Source organism: Trematomus bernacchii, unplaced genomic scaffold (genome assembly GCF_902827165.1).
Source record: "Trematomus bernacchii unplaced genomic scaffold, fTreBer1.1, whole genome shotgun sequence".
Lineage (NCBI taxonomy): Eukaryota > Metazoa > Chordata > Actinopteri > Perciformes > Nototheniidae > Trematomus > Trematomus bernacchii.
Genome location: NW_022987899.1, coordinates 1,760,079 through 1,786,067, shown reverse-complemented (window position 1 = coordinate 1,786,067; position 25,989 = coordinate 1,760,079). Strand labels below are relative to the sequence as shown.

The 25,989-nt window shown below is 40.2% G+C and overlaps 1 protein-coding gene across 1 annotated transcript in view; it reads right to left on the bottom strand.

The window, feature by feature from the left end:
• The window catches only part of sphkap (SPHK1 interactor, AKAP domain containing), a 162,690-nt gene that overhangs the window by 114,779 nt on the left and 21,922 nt on the right, over window positions 1-25,989 (bottom strand). The window lies entirely within an intron of this gene.

Below are 25,989 nucleotides of genomic sequence, written 5' to 3'. Positions count from 1 at the left end.
CAAAATCGTAATTGCGATTAAAATACGATTAATTGCACAGCCCTATCAAAGCATTTAATGTATTCATTGCTATCGGGATGTTAAGAGGAGGCGTGTGGCGCAGTGGATAGAGCGTTGGTGTTCGGATCAAGGGAGCACCGGTTCAAACCCCACTGCAGTCAGCATGTCGTTGTGTCCCTGAGACACTTCACCCCAAATTGCTCCTGTGGGGATTGCTCACAGTATTGAGTATGTAAGTCGCTTTGGATAAAAGCGTCTAACAAGTAACATGTAATGTAATGTTAAGAGCATTCCATGGAATATAACAAAAAGTGATTCTGAAGTGAATTACCTACCCCACCTTTAAGTAAGATAATTGTGAGGTTTTTTTATATGCTTTTCTTTTTCTGTCAATACATATTATGCACACATGAATTACTGGGCACCTGTTTTTCTCATAACTATAAATTAAAGAGGCCCTATTATGCTTTTTGGGGTGTTCCCTTTCCTGTACTGTGTGGATATATAGGTTTGTGTGCATGTTAATGTTCTGCAGAGGCACAAATCCCTGTGATCCCTCCAGAGGAAGTTTCTCTCCCAAACACTCAAACATGTCACAATAGAGGCACAAAACACAATGATCGTTTGTATACGTATTGTATGTATCGTCTGAATATAGCTTTAACAGTTTTCATTATGAGAGCCAGAACTTTGTTTAAAATCAACAAATAGTTTTGGACATAAATCCTAGTTTATCTCGCAAAACGTCATTGTGACATCGGACTGATTACGATAAAGCGGGTCACATTATGCCAATAATTATTTTACAGAGTTGAACAGACAGTAGGTATCCAGAACTTCATAGGTACACACAGTTGTTGCTCTCAATCAGCACCTCCATCTGCACAACATAATAGCACGTTAGTCAGCTAAATATACAGCTGAGAGTTGAAGAGGCCTGATTACAAATACCAATGATGCTATAAAACAAGGTTGGCATGAGTAAGCGCACCTACACAGTGAAATATCAGGGTTAATACAGCCTCCTCACTCTCTTTTGTGATGCCTCAGTTTGTGTGTCGCCTGCAACGTGCACAGCATGAAACCAAAATGCGAGACACAAAGAGGAAGAAGGAGGAGGAGGAAGATGTGAAGAATGCCCTATTTCTCCACATTGGCTGATTCATCGATGTGTGAGATCTCCAGTGAGTTTGCGCTCCACGAGGAGGGGCTGAGTTTTGTTCTATTATTTCTTGAAACAGTGTGATCACGCTCATTGTCTGATCTGCAAAACAGACTGGGTCACCGTTTAACACACACACACACACACACACACACACACACACACACACACACACACACACACACACACACACACACACACACACACACACACACACACACACACACACACACACACACACACACACACACACACACACCACCACACCACACACACTACACACCAGCACACACGGACCCACACACACACCACACCAACAACACACACACACACACACACACACACACACACACACACACACACACACACACACACACACACACACACACACACACACACACACACACACACACACACACACTAGGAAGAAGGGGAATGAATGTGAAGTACCATCATTTAGAGTGATGAGCTATATTTAGTCTGTAAGTGTTTATGCGTTTATGGAAATTGTGTTTCTCAGCCTGTCTGTGTGCAACCCTCATTTTAAACACACTTTATATACCACATATTCGCTTGGATGAATACATGTTGGACTGCCTGGATCATGTTTGCAGGCAAAGGACAGCACAGATTATTGTCTGATGTAAATCTATAGTTTGTCATTTTGGGAAAGACATTATAAAACTCATAATGCAAGGAGTAAAGAGAGCTATAGTCCAACAACCCCTTAGATGTTATGCTGAACTAAGCAAGGCGGCTGATTGCGTTAAAGGTCCCATGTCATGCTTTTCCGGTTATTACCCGTCCCCTTGTGTGTTATGAAGGTTTTTATGCATGTAAACGGTGTGCAGAGTCACAAACCCTCAAAGTACACCCTGTAGCGAGTAAAACTCTAACACAGAAAATACCTCCCCAAAACGCCTCGTTGGAGATACGTCATTGTCCATTTGATTCTTCCGGGACGGCATGATGTCAAGCCGTACCCGGAACGAAATGGACCAATCCGTGGAGCCGTTACGTTACGTCCGCGGAGCCGTTACGTTAAGCCCCCGCTGATTGGTTCAAATTGACCAATCCACGGACTTCCTCACACACACATCTATGTGCAGGGAGCAGCTCTGCTGATTTCTCCTCCCTGGCTGCAGGCTGATAACAGACAGTTGGGATCGCGGCAAAATTCTCTCTGCAGACCCATTCTCACAGCGTTTATCAACCTTTTTCTTTCTCAATATCAAGCCACACTTATTGTTTTTACTTCGGCTGTGACTTTGTGTGTGCTCAGGATGAGTTTGGCTGTGTTTCGCTATGTATCCTAAACAAGGAAACAACACCTCCACGGAGCTCAGCGCGATTCACAACGTCCCGACCAATCAGAGCACACTGTGCTCACAGGGAGGGCGGGGGCTGGAGCTATTGGAGCTACAACGAGCCGTTAAAGGCAGAGAGTGAAATTCAGTGAATACACGTAGTTTACAGAGATGCTGTATGAGAAACCAATGTGAGTTTGGAAAAATGCACAGTATAAATCTATGCTAGTAGACCTCAACAATGGAATTATGATCAGTGGAAATGGCCATGACATGGGCCCTTTAAGTAAAACAATTGTATTTCCTACGAAACAAAGCAAACTATTCCTCGTAGTTTATGAAATAATCCAACTATTCCTGATTACAACCTGATTGAGTGATTTACGGTCAATCAGACACTGCTTCAAAAACACTCTGTACTAGCTGCCATTCGCTTGAGTTGCTCTGATTAATATATAATAGAAAATCATTATGAATGCATTCTCTACACAGCACGGACCTCCGCAGACCAAAGGGCATTCTCTATCAAACCCACAATCTGACAGAAAACAGTACATTCTGTGTCAAGGTATAATCAAAATCTCACAGTCTGATGAAGGATTTGCCTCCTGGACTTCATTTCCGTCCCTGTTTTCAGCTCAGTATATTACCTGCTCCATTGAGTGTCACTGTTCTCTAAAGAAGTACTAACTAAGCAAGTTTTAAGGGAAGAAAAAAGACACACAAAATGGGATCAGAGACCGACAGATGCAGAGGGAGAATGAAAGACCGAGAGCATCTGCCAACTTCGCTCCCAGCGGAGGAATGTTTGTCACCACAAGCTGCTCAATATGAAACTAGTAGCCAATTACAGTTAATGGTACAATGAGGCATATGCTCAGATAGCAACGCGCTTATATCCACCTCTCAGAGGGCTGGATATTAACTAATTAACGGCCCACCTTACCAACACACAAAGTTAACACCAACTGTATTTCACAGGTCACATGGTACACTCTATATTTCTTGCCTTAAAGCTGACCAATGGTGCAGTGATGGCGTATTTTGGAAAGCCGACCAGGAAGTTGGCATCACAAGGGCTACGTTGACAAAAGAGCAATTGGAATTTTCCTTTGGATTTTGGAATATTGCAGAAAATAGCATCTTTAGCAAACACATGTTTATAATAATCCACAACAAATCTCCATAACGCCACATTTATGAATTTTAAGGCAGAAGTAAAAAAGTTAACATTAAGCTACCTTCACATGCAATGCAACTTTCTCTTTGCTCACCGCCAAGCAGTTCGCGGAGCACTGCATTTAAAACAGCCAGATGGTCTATGGTTAGCTCCCCTGCTAGCTCGCGCCGCTACATACAGCTGTCATCTGCTTTGTTGCGCATCGTAAAGTCAGCGGTAAACAAGGTCAAAGTTTAAAGAATTATAACTTCGAGCACAGCGCTCAGCAACAATTTGGAGCAGTTTCTGAACCCGAGGGTAGTGCTTCCACCTAGTCGGGCGACACCGCTCTCTCCATAGAAACACAACGTCAGTTCAGAGCCACTTTACCGAATACCATGTGAATGCAGCTTTAGGCTATAAACAAACTACGTCAAGGTGCATGGCTTCATGTCACCACCGCTAGAGTTTAGTACACAGGTGTCAAACTCAAGGCCCGGGGGCCAAATCCGTGGTAGATTTAATTTCGGCCCGCAGGATAATTTCTAATTACTATTAGATCTGGCCCGCCGGTATATTGCACGCACCCCTTCACTCAATCCTGAGGGTCTCCTCAGCTCAGAGCCTGACCCCAAACATTGATGACCTTGCACCCAAGATGAGATGCCAAGTATCTGGCTTGAACTAGCATCACAGAGCAGCACACTGAGTTTACATGGATGTTTCCTTCTGCACTTTTTTTCTTGCGACAACAGGGCATGTTTGGTTTGTTCTTTGAGGGAAATAGTTTTTTTTAAGCTGTTGTTGTCCTGTGGAAAAATGTAATCATAAGAAATGACTTTTTATAGGCAATCATTTAAGCTTTGTTAGTTCCAGGTTTAATATGTGCAATAAGTTCATTTCAATACGTTTTGCAATAAACATTGAACCAGTCCGGCCCTCGAATAGTGCCGATTTTTAAATGTTGGCCCACTGTGTATTTGAGTTTGACACCCCTGGTTTAGTACACTAATTTAGCCCCTTTTCATGACGTATAGAAGCTTCAGACATTCATTTACTTACATAGTTTGTGTCGTACCGTAACCTTTTCAGTTTGTGGTAAATGCAGATCTAATTTCATGCATCCACAAATAGGTGGAAAGAGAGAGAAAATGCTGACTCATCTCTGGGTTATTGGAGTTATTCCTGAATCATCCTACTGCAGCCAACAGGAAAACAAACATTGGCAGAATGGTAAACCCCAGATTTAAAGTAATGACAACATTCTTTGGTTTTGTTAAAATAACACTTTTGCTTTATTACAACTAACTTCTTAGGCTGGAACAAGTCAGGCACTGGATGGGTTTTACCGTGTTATGTATGTCAACTGCTCGTGCACGACAATTAGTCTAATTAATAGATTTTAGATTGCATAGCAACAGCTGATTAACCTAGAAACACCGCACTAATTCCCCATCAGGTACAGCCATTACAGAGTGAGCATGAGAAGCACTGCAAGGCATTCATTGAGATGAACAAGACAGCAAATACCAGAGATGAAAAAGCAGTCTCTAAAAATGTCAGAGAGAATTAGGTAAGGACAAGCTGAGACACCTGGTGTTTCACAATTTTTACCATGACTTACAAAACGTTTGAAACTTTAACAAAAACTTTGAATGACTGTGACAGAAGGTGGACACAGTACATTAATCTTCACAGGTTTCAGGGTGTTTTGCGTCTGCAGGGATTGCTACTGCTTTTATTTTACATTCCTGTTATACAAGATATTAGTCAGTAGTTGAACTACATTATAATGCCTTCAAAAGGTTATTTGTTGGAAGGCTTTTCTCAGACGACAAAACACCAAGTAAACAAGAATTGTGTAGAAAGACAGACTTGGAGGATTTTAATAACTTTCTCGAGTTCTAAGAAGAAGATTCATCTTTCGACGCTGTCACCCCAAATATATTGTTTTTGAGCAAATTAAGACTTGCAAACACTCTGCTTACTACTGTTCTGATGTTGAATGTTTGTCAAAGAGGAAACATTATACTCATGTTCAGGTTCATATTAGTATGTAGTGTCTCTACTGTGACATGTCTCCATGCTTTAATGTTCAAAAAACTCTTTATTTTTCTCATACTGCCTGTGCTGCAGCACCTCTTTTCACCCTCTGTCTGAAACCAGAGCCCAGTCTGCTCTGGTTATTTTAGCCTTTGCAGACCATTTACATGCACAAAAACCTATATAACAGACTTAGGGTTGCAAAATTCCGTGAATTTTCAAAGATGGAAACTTTCCATGGGAATAAACTGGGAATTTTCAAAATTGAAGGTTGGCTCTTCAAAGGGAACTTAAATATAGTTGGGGAAAGTATATTTTAGCATAATCTTGACTAAAACAAACAGATGCCATTCAAGTACACTTGAATATCCATGCCATTCCTCAATCACATGCACATAGCACACTGCTTATTGCATGGCTATTGAGACCACACCCCCTACAGGCACTGTGCATTCCTCCATCACATGCACAGATGATTTCTAGAAGTAATATTTAACTCAACATTCATGTTTTTGTTCTTCAATTAAACAAATGATTGTTCAATAAAATAATTAAAACAAAAAAAAAACAATATGGAATATTTCCAACATTCCCCAGCTTAACTTCCCATGGAAATGTACTGGAAACTTACCGGAAATGTTCCGCCCCTTTGCAACCCTAAACACACTGTATAAAACATAATAGGGTCTCTTTAACTGGTGTAGTTTCTTAGTATGCCAATTGAAGATCTGTTAGCTTTGGAAGTATGGGCATTCATTTGATATACAATGATGTAATGGTTATATAATGTAGTGATATTGGGATTACAATTTGGTCATCTCATGGACCACTGATTTTGTTTCTCCCTGACTTTTTTAATGTTTCTTGACACTCAATTTAAAAAAAACTCACACTGCAATTTGCCACCATAAGCTTCCCAATAAGAGTCTGAATGAGTTTTAAAGAGCATAAAGAACAATTACAATCAAGAGATCGTTTTCTGTTTCTGAAACGGTCCCTGATGAGGCCTGATGTGAAGAGGAAAGTGTGACAAACAGCTATACTAGCACTGACCTTTAACCATGGAAGAGAAGAGTCTTATTCACAGAACTAATTTACATAAAGAAAAGCCGACATTTCAGTGAAAATTGACAAATATGATGCAGTTTATTTTTTTCTCTGCTTATGCTTCATTTACACTTCGCAGAACATAAACATGGTCGCATAATGGCTTTCTCCTCTCAAACGGAAAAACGAAAATAATTTATTTTAGTGGCGTCTTTCTCCCTTTTCTCTTGCTGTGCTGGGTTTAGTTTTTGCTCTTGTTGTAATCAGCACCTCTTCATTCTCTCAGCTCTCTCCCTGTCTTCTCACCAATCTCGTCTCCTGTCTCATCCCATTGTGTTTCATTTCTTTCAGCTGTCCCCCCCTCATTTCCCTCTGCTCCAGTATATGTGATTGCACATATGTGTCAGTGCAACCCCCAACCGTGCAAAGATAATTTCACACATATTTGGCTTAGTAACAACTCTCACTCTTGTTGCAACAACTCAAGTGTTTACAATCTCTCCGTACCCAAACAGTCAGTAAACATTTACATACTGCAATGCCTGAAGTGTTTCTGAGTCAGTATCCTTTTTCATGTCATACTTTTTTGAAGAGGAAGAGATGTCCTTTTAAGGATATCTCAAAGTCTTGTCACAGAAAATAAATTGACTTTATCACTGCAGCTTGTCTGAGCCGGATCATGCACACTAGGGCTGAACCCGAATATCCGAATATTCGTTCGTTGGAGTACTATTCGGGTTTCAATTTCGTTATTCGTTTTTTTTCGAATTTATTGAAAACTCCAACACGTAAGAGCTTGTGCCTCTTCGGGGGGTGCTAACACTTAACCATAAACGTTATCGTTTACTTTCTCCGTCTTTATATGTAGATATTACTTTTTCTCCATTAATCTCCGTCACGTTGTTTCCATAGCAACAACTATGCAACATTTGTTTGGCAACAACTTCCTGTCAACAGCGCTAACTCTCCTTCAAAATAAAAGCATGTCCATACAAAATAGGAAGCCAAGCCAAATTACACTTAAGACATATACAAATGCAACGAAAGTAACAAACACAATGCAATATCCTTTTCAATTTCAAATAACACAAATTGGGTTGTATACATTAACTAATAACTATAAAACAACAATACTGTGTAGAATATCAAAATGAATGCCGTGAATAAACCGAAATACACGTGTTGAAGCGGTTTGCTGCTGATTACCCCCCCCCCCTGCGCGGGCCGAATATTCGCTGCTGATTACTACCGAATATCCGGAGCCCGAAAAATGGTATTCGGGACAGCCCTAATGCACACTGAATATATTTTGGTTAAAATCATATTTGTATTTTCTGTCTCTACTGTATAATGTTTACACGCTTTAATGTTGAAAGGTCTTTATTTTTCTCATATTGCCTGTGCTGCAGCACCTCTTTTCACCCTCTGTCTGAAACCAGAGCCCAGTCTGCTCTGATTGGTTAACTGGCCGGCTCTGTTGTGATTGGTCAAGCGTTTAGAGATGTCCCGCTCCTTAGCCCATCATGTATAATGTGTTGGAGCGCTAGCCAATAGAAGCGGGAGTGCTACATAGGGATGTCACTACAGTATGTTCAACAGCCTTTGTAGACCCCTAAAAAGTAGAATAGGGCCCCTTTAAATAGTCATCTTACGAAAAACACTTTCTAAAAATAACATCTCTCTTTTTACACTCCTCCTGCAACATCTCAAGTGTTTACAATTTCTCCCAAAACAAACTGTCAGTAAACATGTCACACTGCAAAGCCTGCAGTGTCTCTTTTGAAGAGGAAGAGATGTCATTTTAAGGATATGTCAAAGTATTGTTCAGAATATGAATTGACTTTATGACTGCAGCTTGTTTGAGCCTGATCTCCTGGACTAAACTTTTTTTTTTTTTTTTTTTTAAAGTGACGTCTTGAAAGTACTTCAGAGCTACTTTTTACTTTCTCCCCCCCACCTGCTGACAGCTTCTGATGCTTTTGATTCTAGTGCTGTTCGCTATTTATAGTGTGTGTCTCTGGGTTGTGTTGAGAGATGGAATGGAGGCAGAGGATGGGCAGCATTATGCAGAGGATGGAGGAGCCAACTGCATTTAACATTAGACCCCCCCGCTCCGAGGGCCTCAGTGAAATCACACACATTGGCCGTGAAATGAGCAAATCTGCAGGGGATCTTTGGAGGCGTCTCTCAGTCTCCAGGCTGGGGTCATCAGTTTTGGACCAGAAGCCAGGATCCGCTGAGATGATAACTCGTTGTTTCATGTATTGGCTCCAACAAATGGTTACCAGTCTTTCTGTGTATCTGCCATCACCCCACTTAGCCTCCCAATATGGGTCCCATCATGAACAAATAGCCCTGTTGCTTTCTCAGTAACACAAGGCTTCCTCTCTTTTTAAGAATATATTTCAGTGAACAAATGACAGGGTGTCTTCACAGTAGGGCTGGGCGATATGGAGAAATTAAAATGTTACAATATTCTTACCCTATAACTGTATTGTGACTATATTATAGGGTTTACCATTCATGGGTGGAGAGCCGCCTCGCAGGGCTTTTTTTATTTTAACAATATCTCTTAGTTTCATCATCAGTTTTATTTAAAGATGGTCCATTTTTTTAGACACTCAAATATAAATAAAAAAAGGCAGTTATACCAATGTTTCCACAGAGGTGACTGGTATCGTACAGCACTGAGACACGGATTTGAAAGCAGCATAATGACAGAGTTCTGAGAAACATTCAATCGACAGATGAATTTGTACATCAGATTTCTCAAGAGAGCATGCAACGTGTTAGATAGAATATAATTGGGAAGGATGAACCCCTCTTTAATGGTCACACATGCAGAGCACACAGCACACACAGTGACATGTGTTCTCTGCATTTAACCCATCCTAGTACCAGGAGTCTAGTACTAGGAGCAGTGGGCAGCTATTGTACAGCGCCCGGGGAGCAATGGGAGTGAGGGGGGAAGGGGGGTGTCCGATTTTCTTACCTTTTTGAGCCACTATATTTGTTTGACATCATGGAAACCAACTGGAAGATGCTTGCTCTCACACTTTGTACCGTATGAATGAGCTTTATTGCTCATTTTCTGACAGCCATTAAGCGAGGAGAGGTGGCCAAACAGAGGTACTACAACTTAAATGTCAGTCCGTGACGTCATTGGGCCCAAAAGTACTTTTTCCCCATTGACTTACATTGGGAAAGAGACGTCTGCAAATCAGTGGATAATATTTTGTTTTGCTTAGTCAACTACCCACGAGCACTTTTATAGCCCTTACTTCAATAAAAGTTATAAAATGTGCCAAAAGCTGAGTCCAGAGTTATTTATCCAGTTATCTTAATACATCCAGGATAGAGACCATGAGTCTGAGGTAAAGTAAAATTAGAAAAAAGCGCTAGAGAATTTTGCTGTAATGCAGTCTCTAAAACCAGGAAAAGTAAATGTGATATCCAACATTTTAAACATTACCTATAGTCTCATCTATCAATATATTGTTCAGTGTTTCCCATGCTGTATACTTTATCTAAAGCTACTTTTACCCAACATAGATGTTGATCTGACTTCAAGACATCCAATAAAATGTTCCGACCCTGATCAGCAGGGAGGTTGCACCATTACTTGCCTACTGTGGAGAGGGAGGGGAGGAAGGAGGTAAAACAGGAATTTAATCTCCTCTTAGAGCCTGGTGAGTCATCTGAACAAGAGTGTTTGTTGTTTCGGTTTTTTCCTGAGAGACGGCGAATCCACTGGGAGAGAGAAAAAGCCCACTCTGACCTTTTACTAAAAAGCCATGCCTTTTGGCTTTTTGCTTTTTCCTCTGGTGCACTCACTCAGAAAATAAATACCCAATTCAAGGAGTACACAAGAAGAAATAGCACTCCTACTGTTGTGACAGATTGTAATTTGTGTCTTTGCTGTTGCATATTAGACAGGATGGAAAAACATCAAAGCTCTTATTTAGACAGGGTGCATCAAAAATACACTTAAATCGTAGTCCAGAAAACATCTGAAGGTAAGAGTGAACAGACAAAGGACAATTTACCCAGGACTGAAATTAAGTCTGTCGATTGTTGCTCCTAAGTGACTGAACAATGTCTTATCACAGAGCACTGATTACCTGTCATCCATCTAAAGCTTGGATGCGAGGAGACATGCAAAGGATGTGATTACCAGAAACCTCTCTGTTTCCTGTTTAGCACTTCTCTTGGCAGAGTGTATGAGCACCCATCTGTTAAGCTTGATTACCAGGAAAATGCCTTAGCACTGCACCCAGAGAGAGACGGGGTTTGATTAAGACCACACGAGTCAACCTCTGCTCTTGACCCAGGTTTCAGGAAGGTGTCTTATCAGCAGCAGGACGGACAGCTACCGTGATGTATGGCTTTGCTCGCTCGATGTATCAATTAAATTAAAGGCCACAGACTCTCTCTCTCAGCATTTTGTGTCCCGCTCCCCTCTGAACCAAGTCCTTTTCAAACTGCATCGAGCTCAGAACAGAATGAAGAAGTGTATCTCTGTCAGAGTCACTGCAGTTCATTAGATCCCAGATTAGAGTGTAGGGCTGTGCAATTAATCGTATTTTAATCGCAATTACGATTTTGGCCTGCCACAATTACGAAAACAACATAATCGAAAAAAACGGTTATTTTGCTTTGCTAGGTTGTGACAGTGCACTGCAACATATTTGATCAAATGTATTTGTATTTATGATATTTATATATGTTTAGTAGCTTGTTGAAGTGCGCTCTAAAATATGTGTTGATCTTGTTTATTGGTATTTATTATTTTGATATTATTTATTTAAATGTAAATGTATCATTTATTTTATTTATTTTTGTATTGGTTTTTCAGTTGAATTATACGTTCAGGGTAATCAACAGTTAAAAAGATACTGTTCAAATTATTATTTGTATTTAAAAGTTCAATAAATGGATGTTTTCAAAGTCAATGAATAATCGTATTTAATAATCGTGATATCAATTATTGACCAAAATAATCGTGATTATGATTTTTGCCATAATCGCACAGCCCTATTAGAGTGGGTTTAAAAACACATTTTAAATTACGCTTATGACCATAATATTTTTAAAGGACCCCTAATATGTTCATTTACAGGTTCATATTTTAATTATGTGACTCTACTGGGACATGTCTCCATGCTTTAATGTTCAAAAAAGCTATTATTTTTCTCATACTGCACCTCTTTTCACCCTCTGTCTGAAACCAGAGCCCAGTCTGCTCTGATTGGTTAGCTTGCCAGCTCTGTTGTGATTGGTCAACCACTTAGAGATGTCATCATGAACAAAGTGTTGAAGAGCTAGCCAATAGAGGGCAAGTGTTACATAGTGATGTCACTATGTTCCTGAAGTAAACAAAAGAGTCTAATGGAGGCAGGAGGAGAGTGTGTGGGAGAGAAACTCCCTCTGGAGGGAACACAGGGATTTAAGCCTTTGCAGACCGTTTACATGCACTAAAACCTATATAACACACTACAGGAAAGGGCAAACCCCAAAAGAGAATAATAGGGCCCCTTTAATCCATGTTGTGACTAACATGAAATTTGTTAAGGACAACGCCAACTCCCCGATAGGAAAGCTGTCAGTTTTGGAGACATATTGATTGAGGTGACTTTTGCTGACCTTTCCCATGGTCGATCACGTCACTCTTAAATAAGTATTCTGCCCTCGGCACGGCGTAATAATGACAAAGTCAGCAAGGCTAACTAGTGAGTATATTATAGGTATTGGCTCATGTCTGCGTCCTATGGATTTCTGTCTTGCTGATACATGGAGTGAATACCAAGCAGGAGGATTCTTTTAAATATCTGAATTAAGCTAAAAGAAAGACCTCAACACTACTGAAATACTTGTGTTTATGCAAACAAGTTGCCATACATCCAAAAATCACAAAGACAGTTACAAAATAAAAGAGCTGCTTTTGCCGACTGGGCTCTGGTTTCAGACAGAGGGTGAAAAGAGGTGCTGCAACACAGGCAGTATGAGAAAAATAAAGAGCTTTTTGAACATTAAAGCATGGAGACATGTCACAGTAGATACACTACATGCTAATATGAACCCGAAACAGAATATGGTCTCTTTAAGGTTAGTAAAAGATTGTTGTTTGGTTAAAGCAAAGAACATTTTGGGATAAACGCTTATTTTCTTGTCAAACGTTAGATAAGATCAATACCTCTGATAGATGTATATTCATGTGAAGCCAGCAGCTATAGTGACTCAGCTTTTCCTAACATCAATTCTGGAAACAGAGGGACAGAGACAGGACAAACCTATTTCCCAAATGTCAAACTATTCATTTTTTTGCACATCTTCCTAACATAATACAACTGATTTAGAGATGTTAAAGGGCAAGCTGTTTATCATCAAAAGAAGTACCTCTGTGCTGAATACACAGACATAAAAAGAGAACAAGCCCACAATGACAGAGTATTCTCTAAATAGTTAATTTTCCTCTTGGCAGCACTCAAAAGCGAATCCAAAGTGTAGAAATATCTCTGTATAGCTGCTTCTCTAAAAATCTGAATCTCATTCCTTATCAGGGTCCACATAAGCAGCAGCATTCACTAACTACGTGAGCGCCATGTCTGCGAAGTAAAAATGCAACAAGTGGAGCCGAGCTGATGTTTTGAAGTCTTGTTCGAGCCCCCCGTGACCCACGATCTCCTCCACCGAAGGGAAAGATTGGTCCGTGGTTTACAGAGAGTACACACACACTGCAGGGGAAACCATGTATTCGTGACATTTTGTATTTTTTTGTGTTACAGTGTCATATCTGCCTACAGTGTAATTTGTTTTCAATCATGCCGCTTTCTCCTTCCAAATGCAATTCGGACTGAGTCGTGGTTGGAGGGCATTTGAAATGAACTCCTCAGAGGCCCTGCTTAGGAAATGAAATTGCTTTGGCTATGGCCTTTTGTCACGTAGCTCCACAGTGCATATTAATGATCAGCGGCACGTGGCGAAGCGCTGCAGGATTCAAACGGTCTAATCAGAGTCTCCGCACATTCCCTCTTGTTATTTGTCTCATCCGTCTCCTTCCTGCTTGTTTTCCTATTAGCCTGCCCTAATTTTCTTTTACTGTGAGTGTCCCACAAGATCCAGTAGCTAATAATATGGAAGTTACATTTGTTTCACTTCTCCATAGAGTATTAAATTAGTTCAATTTCCCCGCATGAAAGGGTTTCGGGTATATACATTTCATTAAATTCAGAATAGACAGCAGCAATAATTTTTTTCTGTCATGTCACGCTAAGCCATGACAATTAAATAAACAACATGCAGTGCAAGTACCAGGGCTAGTCCTGGGGTGACAAAAAAACATGTGTTAATTAACACAGATCTATATCTCAGTGACAAGTGACAAAACGGGGTGCTGGCACGTAAAATCTGAAATGACGCCAACATATCCAGTGATAATGCTACATAGTACATAATTAAAAGGTTATTAAGGTAAAATTAAGGTAATTAAAGATGTTTTTTAGCAAAGTAAAAACATATTCAAATACAAATACAATCATTTATGTGGTATCAAAAGTGATCCTGTGACCCTAATCCTCTTCGGTAAATAAGGTATTGTATATCACTGAATTTTTACTCGTACAGGCATCTACCATTAAATATCGACGGTTCCCCACACCCACATATAACAAAACCTTTTCCTCCTGCTTCTCGAAAAAAAAATTTGCTTTACTCTAGGAAATGTCATCATTGTTTTAGGAGTAATTATTGCGGCAACATTTCTAGGACATTTACAAAATTGGATGTTAAAAACAGTGAATAACCACTTCCAACTATCACTGGTGGCAAGTTGTTATTCAAACAGCAGATGAAGTGGAAACCATGGCACTCACTGTGGAGGACGTGTGTGTTTATTCACTGCTAATATGGTCTAGACCAATTTCCAGCAACAAGCATCCGAAGAGACAGCGCCGACTTATTGCTCAGATTTCATCACGGCACGATGAGCACGCCGGTAACTAAAGCAATTTGTCAGAGTTGGAAATAAACTGTAGGCAGTTAATGCTAAGCAAGCTTCCTGGGGTGTAACATGAAATTACCTGCCATGAGTTTTACTGAAATATAATTATCTCTCAAGAAAATAGCTTCTAAAATCTATGACCACTGCATGCTTTACAGGAAATTAAACACCTGTTGAATTGTGCTGAAACAGTGGTAAATATGTCAAATATAGCAACCAATTTTTATTTCTATCATTGATTGATATGTTATCAGTTGTTTCCAGATATACAAGTAATTATTTTGTCTATAAAATTGGAAGAAAACATTATATATACATCAGGGGTGTCAAACTCAAATACACAGTGGGCCAAAATAAAAGAATGGGTACTAGTCGAGGGCCGGACTGGTTCAATGTTTATTGCAAAACTTATTGAAATGAACTTATTGCACATATTAAACTTGGAACTAACAAAGCTTAAATGATTGCCTATAAAAACAACATTAAACATTAAATAATCAGTTGCAGTCATTTACATTTTTCCACAGGCCAACAACAGCTTCAAAAAAACAATTTCCCTCAAAGAACAACCCAAACATGCCCTGTTGTCACAAGAAAGAAAGTGCAGAAGGAAACATCCATTGAAACTCAGTGTGCTGCTCTGTGATGCTAGTTCAAGCCAGATACTTGGCATCTCATCTTGGGTGCAAGTTCATCAATGTTTGGGGTCAGGCTCTGAGCTGAGGAAACCCTCAGGATGGAGTGAAGGTGTGCGTGCAATATACCGGCGGGCCAGATCTAACAGTAATTACAAATTATCCTGCGGGCCGAAATTAAATCCACCAAGGGCCTGATTTGGCCCCCGGGCCTTGAGTTTGACACATGTGATATACACGATAAAAAGGAAACACAAAAGGTGCCAGAGCCGAAGCTGGTGTCTTCAAACTCCTTGTTTCGTCCAATTAACATTCCAAAAACATTCAATTTTCAAAGATAAATAGAGAAAAGCAACTAATTAAAACATGTGAGACGCTAGAACGAGCATTTTCTTGTTATTTAACTAATTGGCTGGTCATCTAATTATTTCTGAGATGTCACTTCACAGAGCACAGCCAAGACGTGCCAAAGTTTCTCAACTCTTATCTGCTAATTAAACATTAAGAATGTGCTAAAATTACTCATGTTATATCACATATCCTCTTTCTCAAGAGGAAATCCTCCTTGCTTGACTCAAGATACACAAAATAAAATGTATGTCAGCCTCTAAGACGATCAAAGGCTCAAACATTTCCCACAGTCTTTCAGAGAACTATTAATATAGGTTCAAGAAAATAACGTTACACTATTTGAAATGAATCTTCACTGTGAGCTCTCTGCTAGATGCATGTATGTGCTTTACATCCTACAGTAATAATGCTCCTCTGCTGCACTCAGTGTATGTGTCTCTCACAGGAAACACCACAGAGAAACAGGAGTGAGTAAGAAAGAGGAACAAATCAAGACTGTAAACATCAGTGTGAGATGTGAAAATGATATTATCTCTGCCTCCATCTTTCCCACCGCACAGGCAATAAAAGTGGAGAGAAATACAAACGTTAACACAGTAACAAACAATAGGTTACTTCAAGTCCTCGGTTTCCTGTGAGAGGACTAAGTGTCTCTTTGACTGAGGTTTTTGTTTCAACATATTGTATTATCTAGAATATCTTCATGGGACATCAGAGCCAAGAGCGTGCAGAGTTGAGGCTTGGCCACCTATTGTGGATTTAAATGCAATTATAAAAAGAAAATCAGTAACTATATCTTAAGGAAAATGCTCCACAGGGAAATATGCTTTGTTTTCTGGTGGAGGGTTATTTATAGAGATTCAGAGCAGTTTTGTGCAAATGTACTGATCCCAAATAAAAAGTACTTCCACCTGTAAGTGCAAATAAAACTGTGAATTTTGACTCGTACTTTCTGTCCTAGGCTCTGGTTTCAGACAGAGGGTGAAAAGAGGTACAGGCAGTATAAGAACAATTAAAGACCTTTTTGAACATTAAAGCATGGAGACATGTCAAAGTAGAGACACTAAATACTATTATTACATGGTTTAGTTGAATACTCGATTCTGATTGGTCAATTCAGAACACGTGACACATTGTTAATCCAGTAGTACAGACCGCTGTCAATGATTTATTGACCGTTGTTAAGGACGCCCACATCTGCAGAAAGAAGTCCAGTCGATTTAACTGTATAGTTTGGCTGTTTGCTTGTCTTTAGTTTTCCGTTGTCTACCGTCTGAGAGCAACATGGAGGATTTTAATATTAATTTTAATATCTTTGGAGAGCACAGTAATTTGGATGAATGGTCAGTGGCTGATGTGTCCCCAGCGAAGATAAGAAAAAGACAAGAGGGACAAGAAAACAGCGGAGAAGTTACGGGGCAGAAACCCTCAACACGGAGCTGCGGTCCTTTTTACTCAACGGTCCAGACATCAAACGGCGACACATATTCAGTTGCCAGTTACTTTGGCATTAGGGCAGGGATATCTAGATACTTTCCAAGGTTTGACATAATGAATTGTGCTACTTTTAAAGCAAGCAGCGATGTTTTCAAATCTGTAATCAAAAAGCAAAACGCTATCAAAGCAGTTCCTGCCGTTGCTACGTAGTTCAAACGGTAACAACGGACTATTTTTCTCAGCGGATGCATGTCATTTTAAATTAAAAAACTATTTTTTAAATCAATAATACTATTTTTTAAATCAATAAAAACATTTTCTATATCAATAAAAGCATTTAAATTAATATTTGGAGTCATGTCGTTACTTTGTTGAGAATGTGGCCTTGTAATAAGCGGGATAATATGCAGCGAAGCGGTCATTATGGGTAAAAGAACACCCGACAGGCTGATCAGGAACCCGACGCGAAGCGGAGGGATCTTGATCAGCATGAACCTGAAGATGAGCATATATAATATGTCCTCTTTAAAATCAAAGATGTGTGCATTCCAATGTCCAGTACACAATAATTACATTAAAATGTGACGGTTTTAGTGGAAAATGGCAGGTTGAATGAACACTGAACCCAGGGTAATAATAGAGAAACATAGGAGCACTCAGAGTCGGTAGGAGTAGAATGTTATTTCCTCAGACAGACAGGTGTTCACAGGTAAAAGAAAGAGAAGTGCAAAGAGACACAAGGTGACGGCTCGAGTGCTTTCCAGAGTGAGGTGGTGACAAGGAGAAAAGTGACAACAGCAGAGAGTTGTGGCGTCAGACGACCCCACCCGACAACAATTTGGTGTCAACCTGGAGGCCACGACCTCTCCTAATGCAATATGTCTGGAAGCGGCCAGCCGTGAGCCGACAGACCACACTCCATAGAACAAGATTAAAAATCCAATTCCATACTGCTGAGAAGGAGTGAGGCACTATGTGTGAGAGAGAGAAAGACTGAGCGGTGGAATAAGTGAATAAAGACTTTCATTTATCACCAAGTGAAGGAAAAAAACTCATTCATCTATAATCCATTAATCTAGGACACTTGTGAGAGCCTCATTGGCGTCACTCTCTCACTGTTTTATGACAAACGGAGATAATCACTGCGCAGAGAGAGGAGCCTACACTGTAAAAAGTAAATGTCCTGCTCTACTCGGACACTCAAATGTTCACAGAGTACGTGGTACTAACTACACTGTACAGTAGCTACTGTGCACATGATAATAAAACCCTTGAATCTTGGTGATGTTTTAAAAGGCCCCTATTATCCTCATTTTCATATTTGTATGTTGTGTCTCTACTGTGACATGTCTCCATGCTTTAATGTTCAAAAAGCTATTTATTTTTCTCATATGTATATGTGCTGCAGCACCTCTTTTCACCCTCTGTCTGAAACCAGAGCCCAGTCTGCTCTGATTGGTTAGCTGGCCGGCTCTGTTGAGATTGGGCAAAGACTTCCTTTTCCTCTCCTCTTGATAGTTTGGAGTCTTGAGACACAAGAATAGAATTGGAAACTACTTCTATAAACCGCTTATTTCCACTAGCAGTCAGACAACAGCCAATGGATTTCAAGTTTGCAAAATCTTTTTCCTTTGCAAACATATTTGGCTTTAAATTCAGATGTCTATTCATAGACATTATGTTAACCTGACAAGGACCACTTTATGGACGTCTAAACTGTTTTTGGTGTAATTATTTTGCAAGGCAGCCACACCTTTTAGGGAAAAGTCAACAAAGCAGTAGCCAATTATATCCTTAGGAGCAACTGCATACATATTGAATAAGGATTAGGTAATAGCAGATACTTAAAAAGATGTGGACATGAAAGAGGGCAAAGATCGAATTTAGAGTCAGTACATCCCTATAGGCTTTGAAGGTCATTTCAAAAAAGAAAACTCAAAATAGATGTGGCATCTTACATATTGATTGTGGGGGAAACTTCTGAAGCAATTGGAGACAGGACTCAGAGAGACACGAGGAGAGCTGGAGCTTTGATGGCAAACACTGACGGTTTATTTGGAGCTTCGGCCGGAGAATTCACAAGACATGTCACGAGCCACGAGTTGACCACACGGTTGAGATGCCACAATCAATTCTGAAGAAACCTTCCTCTCGTATGATGTTTTAACTAGATTCGCTAATGGTAATCAACATTCTTCATTAGTTAGACTAAACAGCTGAGGACACTGAATCACATTTGTTGTCGCTTATGGCTCGGGGTCATCTACACCCCGAGAAGGATATGTTCCAGGTGTCCCACAACAATGACTATCTCTGACCGAGAGTTGCCCGGTCATAAACTGGCAACAACTGCTAGGGCAGCCCCTCCTTAAGGGAGATAACGGCTGCTCAAGGTTGGTCAGCTGCGTCAGAGGGCAAAAGGTAAACATGTATGGACAATTATTCCCTGACATTGATCAACGTGTTCAAATGGCCTTTCTGTTTAACCGACCTGCTGCAGGCAAGGTCATAGAGCATTGATCAGTGACCTTCAGAGTCCAATTAAGACCAGCTTTGGTTAGCTCCACTTATCAGTCTCCAACAAAAAAATCTCTCAACCCTACAGTATTCTCTAGGACAACATGGATTTTTTTTGGGAGTGAGTTTCCATCACTTCTATCAGTGCAGGTCCCTGAGTGTAATAGAAAACAATGAAGAGATTCAGGGCGGGGGGAATCTGCTGCTGGTGATGAGCCAGGGGATCCAGGGGCTCCTCTATGATAAGGCCGAACTCATCCCACTGCTGGGGTTCAGCCTCATGCATCGGCTGCCATCGGAAAATACATTTGTCTCCACTCTGAGGGACGCTGCCAACTCACACAATTATCATTTCCACAGAAACATTTTGTGGAAACTGCACACACACACACACATATCATTTAGCACAGAGAGAGGACAAAGAAGCAGGAGAGAGTAGGGACTGAAACCTAATTTCTAGAATAAAACACTACAAACATACATTTCCTGTTAAGCCATATAGAGTCATATCTGCTTTGTGTTTCTTCTGAGCACGATACTGTTGAGTTTATGCTGGTGTGAAATGCTTTGAAGTGTTTGAGTTGTGGTGAGGGAATTGGTTCATGTCTTTGGTCTAGTGGTCATTCGATCTTCTCCCAATGCTGCTGTCAGTGTCGTTAAAGGGAACATCTCTTTTTTGTTCCCATACCAAAGACAAAGAGGTTTCATAAAACAAAAAGATTAAACCCTGAAGTCTAAGTGGCGAATTTCTCACCCACAGCGTCACAAGAGAATAGATATAGTAGAACAGGGATGCTGTTCAAAGACCCAAGATGACACTGCAAATGTTTTTGTTTCCTCACACTAACACTAAATAGACCAAATGTAATCAAAGTAATTCAAACAGAAAAAAGGAGTATGTTATTACTTTTATGTTAGCCAGGGAATCATTCAAAATGAAATACAATGTGAAGGTTTTTGTTCTCAGTTCAACGGGTCAATAAAACTATTGTCTTACTCCAGTTATTCTGCATTTGTGTGCATGCATGTAAATTTAGCTTGAAATATTTATAATAATTTATTTTCTTTTACACTTAAAGGTGGGGTAGGTAATTCACTTCAGAAACACTTGTTATATTCCATGGAATGCTCTTAACATCCCGATAGCAATGAATATATTAAATGCTTTGACAATAAATACATAAAAATATTTAATCTGTGGAAGCCGTGGCACTGTAAAAAGCACGACCAATCATCTGAGCCGGCCCGGCTAAAATAACTGGATGGCCTACCTGCCTGTCAGCCTTCCATCTCGTGCACAAACTTATCTCGTGCCCTCATTGGTCATGTACGCGTTCGTGTGTGTTGGAGGAGGGGCTCTGTAATGAAGTCTGAAGGAAGGGGCAGATTTTTTTCGGCAGCGTACTTTCAAATTCTAGCGCACTCGAGCTGCTTTCTCCATTCTTACCTACCCTACCTTTAAGTTTTAAAAAAAACCCTCATTGAAAACAGGATTCTTTGGGTATTTTTATCGTCAAATAATTACGAAAATGGCAGTTTATTGTTACTGAAATTCCCCAAACATGAGGTAGAAAAAGACATACTCTATATGAAACATCACAGATGGTGTTGTGTTGCCGCTCTACAGAGAGCAACAGCAGATTAACTCAGAAGCACCTTTAAAGAACAGGCCAATAGTGACAACACAGAGAATTCAATTAAAGGAAATCTATGGCACGTAGTAACATTTTCAAAGAGCAGAGAAGAAAATCTCCTCAGAGTGACAGCACCAAATCGCCAGCTTGATCTCTCCCTCTCTAACAGGATTACTACAGAGACTCCTCTCCTTCTCCCTCTCTCTGCTTCCTTTACTTACGCCTCCATGTCTCTCCTTGCTTCCTCAAACTCCTCTTCCTCAATCACATATTTTATTCCCTTCTTTCCGTTTTCTTCCCTCCATTTGTCTCACTCTGACACTTTCTTTCTGTCAGCTTGTTTCCTGTCGGCTCCTTTGAGAGGACACAAGGTCAGAAGCGATGACCCAGAATGAATCGGCCCTGTTTTTGAACCAGAAATGCACGAGTGGAACAAGACCACCAGCGTCTACATGCTGACTGCTTTTCTTTAGAGCTCTGGGTGTGTTAGGAGGATCCTCTGTGGATTTGTGATGTGTCTCTCAAATGTGAGGGTCGAAGTGACAACAGTGGTTATCATTTCATCAGCTGTAGCTAGCAAGCTAATTAAGTTAACGTTAGGCCTACAAGTTGAGAGGCTGACTGTTTTATATTTGAAGCTGACACATTTTAACATGAGAACTAATTAAAACGTATACGCAGGACTTTTTTCCATTCTTAGAAAGCTTTAATTGGAAACATATATCGATAAAATAATTAGTTTCTTGACATTTAGGTTTTTTATGACCTGAAAGTTTTGTTTCTATGTAACCCTTATGATAATTCTTCAGCAGTAACATTTCATTTTCGAGATTAGGAGCCTGCCCTGAATGCAGGATGAGTCAAGGTGCACACCCTCATCATTAGGGATGTGACTTATTAGTTTACTGTTGTGTTAACATGTTGCTGCAACCCTATCTATTTAGTACAGAAATCGTTTTTAAAATGTATTATTACTACATGCAGCAGTGGCTTTGTATAGGAGTCGTAAGTAGCTGAAAAACTAACATCATACAATTTACAGAATAAAAGCTTTTAAATAAAGTACTTTTATCGAGAATAATTTATAGTAAATCAAATGTGTTTATCTATGGTTTTACAGACACTGACCACTCTCTTAGACACAAGGTTACACATGTATGGAGATTTAAATCCCTCCCGTGTTGGACACACACACACACACACACACACACACACACACACACACACACACACACACACACACACACACACACACACACACACACACACACACACACACACACACACACACACACACACACACACACACACACACACACACACACACACACACACACACACACACACACACACACACACACACACACACACACACACACACACACACACACACACACACACACACACACACACACACACACACACACACACCTTTTTTTTTTTACATTAGGCCAGCGGTTCCCAACCTGTGGGCCGCATTGCAAGTGGGCTGCCAAATAATTTGTGTGGAAACATTTCATTATTAAGATTTTTTTTTTAATTTTAACCTCTTTTCCTTTCTCTTTCTTGATCCTCCTTAGCAACGGTCATTACAGTCCTTGACAGCGGTCTGTACTACTGGATTAACAACAGGTCACATGTTCTGAATTGACCAATCAGAACTTTATTTAGCCTCCGTATTGTTTATGGTTGAATGTGGGGCGTGAACATTTTTTAGAGGGCCCCGAGTTGAAAAAGGTTGGGAACCGCTGCATTAGGCTATAGTAAACCAGTCCGAGATATTAAAGCGTCCGTGAAATAATTCATTAGGAACATCCCTCAACATACTGCACACTATTTTTGACACTCAGAGGAATTACCGCTCAGGCCTCTTCAGCATGCCATGGCTGGTTTCCCGCTGATCGCTGCCTGTCCAGTCTGCTGCACTCTGGAGAGGATCTGCTGTCAAACTGTGGCTCCTCACCACTGTACTGACACACAGATATTCATACTCTGACACACACCACAAACATATGCCTCCCCTCTGTGGATGAACAGTATGATGGATGGTCCTATGAGGGACCATTTGACCTCAGCCTTTCTTTCTCTTCCTCCCCCATGTTGCCAGGAAACAGGGTCCACGTTTGGTCCACATATTGGGTTAAAAACACATCAACCTCAGTGAAGGCGACAGAAGACATTAATAACAATATCTCCTGCTCCATGGAGATTCCTGGTTGAATTCGATGAGTTGGAGTTACACATAATCCTATTTGTTTGCTTGGGCAGTTGCTATTTATAGGTTAATTGAAACGTTATCATAAAATCAATACAGGCATCAGAGATAAAGCTAACCACACTTTGAAAACGAAATTCAGAAAGAGATTTGTCAAAACAAAAAAATCAATATGGATGTCAAGAAATTAGCTCCTGGGGCTCGTGTGTACACTGCAGGAAATCTACCACAGTATAATAAAATACTCAAAGTCACTATTAACTCAACAGCTAATTTAACAACGAAGCATGATTTTAAAACAACAAATTACTGACAATTAAATGCAGCATTATATCCGTACTACGATATAATAAAGGTACGATGAAGCTATTAGCAGTTTTCAAAGCAAAGACAATTAGCAGAAACAATTAGAATCCAAACACTAAATATGGAATATTTGTGGGTAAAATCCTACATTATATACAGTGTTGACTATTCATCAATTCAACATCATATACAATTTACATTATGTGCAACTGTAATGTTTTTGTCCTTTATTAAAAAAACATCCACGATGATGCACCATGTTTTATACAACAAGGCTAAAGGCAGTGTTTTCCAAATAAAAAATATAATAAAATAAGAAAAAGGTTTCCAGATACAACCAATTTATCCATTTGTGTCTTTTCATTTTACAAACAAATCATGCATTGGAGTACGACTAAGCTTTTAGGCTTTCGGACATAAGGCGTAACTACTCCGGCAGTCCTTGTGTTGATATAAAAACAGTTTCTCTAAAATGAATTATTCATGTCATGCATTACTTTTGGTTATATTAAAATTGGGCGCTGTTGTCTGTTTTATTATTGTTATTTTTTTCAGAACATTACTTCCAGTCAAATGGAAGAACTCAGAGATTATTATGAAGGGATTTTGGATTCATTTAATTACTCAAACTTGTATAAAATGGGTTTTGTGTAAGCTTTTTTGTTTTTCCCCATACCAACATTTGTTCACTATGTTGGCTCTGTTCATTCCTCTCTAGGGATTATTCTTTTGTTGTATCTTGAATGCTCTGTTTATCTCTCTGGGTTTGCCATTTTACTATCTCTGGCTGCTTCAACACACAGATAACCAAAAGGTGGGGAGAGTCAAAGTGCGGCAGTACAATGGATTTTTGTTTTAACCACAGAGAATTGAACAGCCAAATGGAAATGTCCTCTGCTTGAAAGAGAGAAGAACATCTCTCAGATTCCTCATCTTCAAGGACAATGGTGAGCGTGGTAACGAAATGTTGTCAGCGACGGTTGATAAGAAGCTGACCTTTGACTGGTTCAACGAAAACATAGCAATGGTTTACTCTGCATCACAGCCCTCATCAGGGGCGGACTGGGACTAAAAATCAGCCCACTTCGGTAACACTAGTAAATTGTCAACGGGGGGTGTGTGTGTGTGCTAGTGACTTATTCGACCGGCCCACTTCGGTAACACTAGTAAATTGTCATTGTCAACGGGGGGGGGGTGCTAGTGACTTATCCAACCGGCCCACATAGTCCGACCGGCCCACTTCGGTACCGGCCCATCGGGATCCGGAACATCCCGATGACCAGTCCGCCACTGGCCCTCATTGCATCACCTCACAACACCAACTCAAACACAGAGTCTGGCTGCCACGACAAGCCATGACTTCATATAAAATGATAATGAAAATAAACGTCAATAAACTCATTAAAAAGCAGCACGTACGCAAAGGTGTTGTTATCACAGCCACAGCATGTTTTTCCTTATTATATTTCGCCTCTTTTTAAACCAACATTCAACCTTCTAAAATTTGACTTTTTTTTATATTGATTATTTAACCTACATGCAACACCATACATTTGCACACGAGAGTAAAGTAAATATGCATGTCATTTGCACTGCATTTTACTCTGTGTTACTGTAAAGTACTAAAATGCAAATTGTTGCACAAGTGTGTACATCGGTTTGTAGACATTTCTAGAAACCTAAATGCCTTTTTATTTACAAATACTTCTACCAATAAATCTTGGAACTTCATTGGCGTAATTAAAATGGTCAACAATTTGTATTTACAATCTTAGAAAGGACAGGAAATGATCTGAGCCTTTGAACTATAGGTCCACAATGGGAACGGAGGCCACTGTTCGATGATGGCGACACTTTCTGCAGGAGTTTGAATTATTTAACACCCCACATTCCCCCCCCCCCCCCCCCCCCCCCCCCCCTTCTGTCCAGGATTGTGTGTGTGTTTGTTTGTGTGTTTCCGAGGCAGAGAAAGGGATAGAGATAAGTAACCCGAAAGAGAGGCGAGAGTGAAACCAGATGAGAGCGAGCGATAGTGACATGAAATCAGTACGAGACAAAGTGGAGCAGAGATGAAAAGAGTCAACGCTTGTTGTGCTCCGTTGTCATTATCCTCCATTGTTGGGAACAAAAAGAGAGCGCTGCCTCAAGAGGAAGGAACTGGACTGGTGATCTAGATA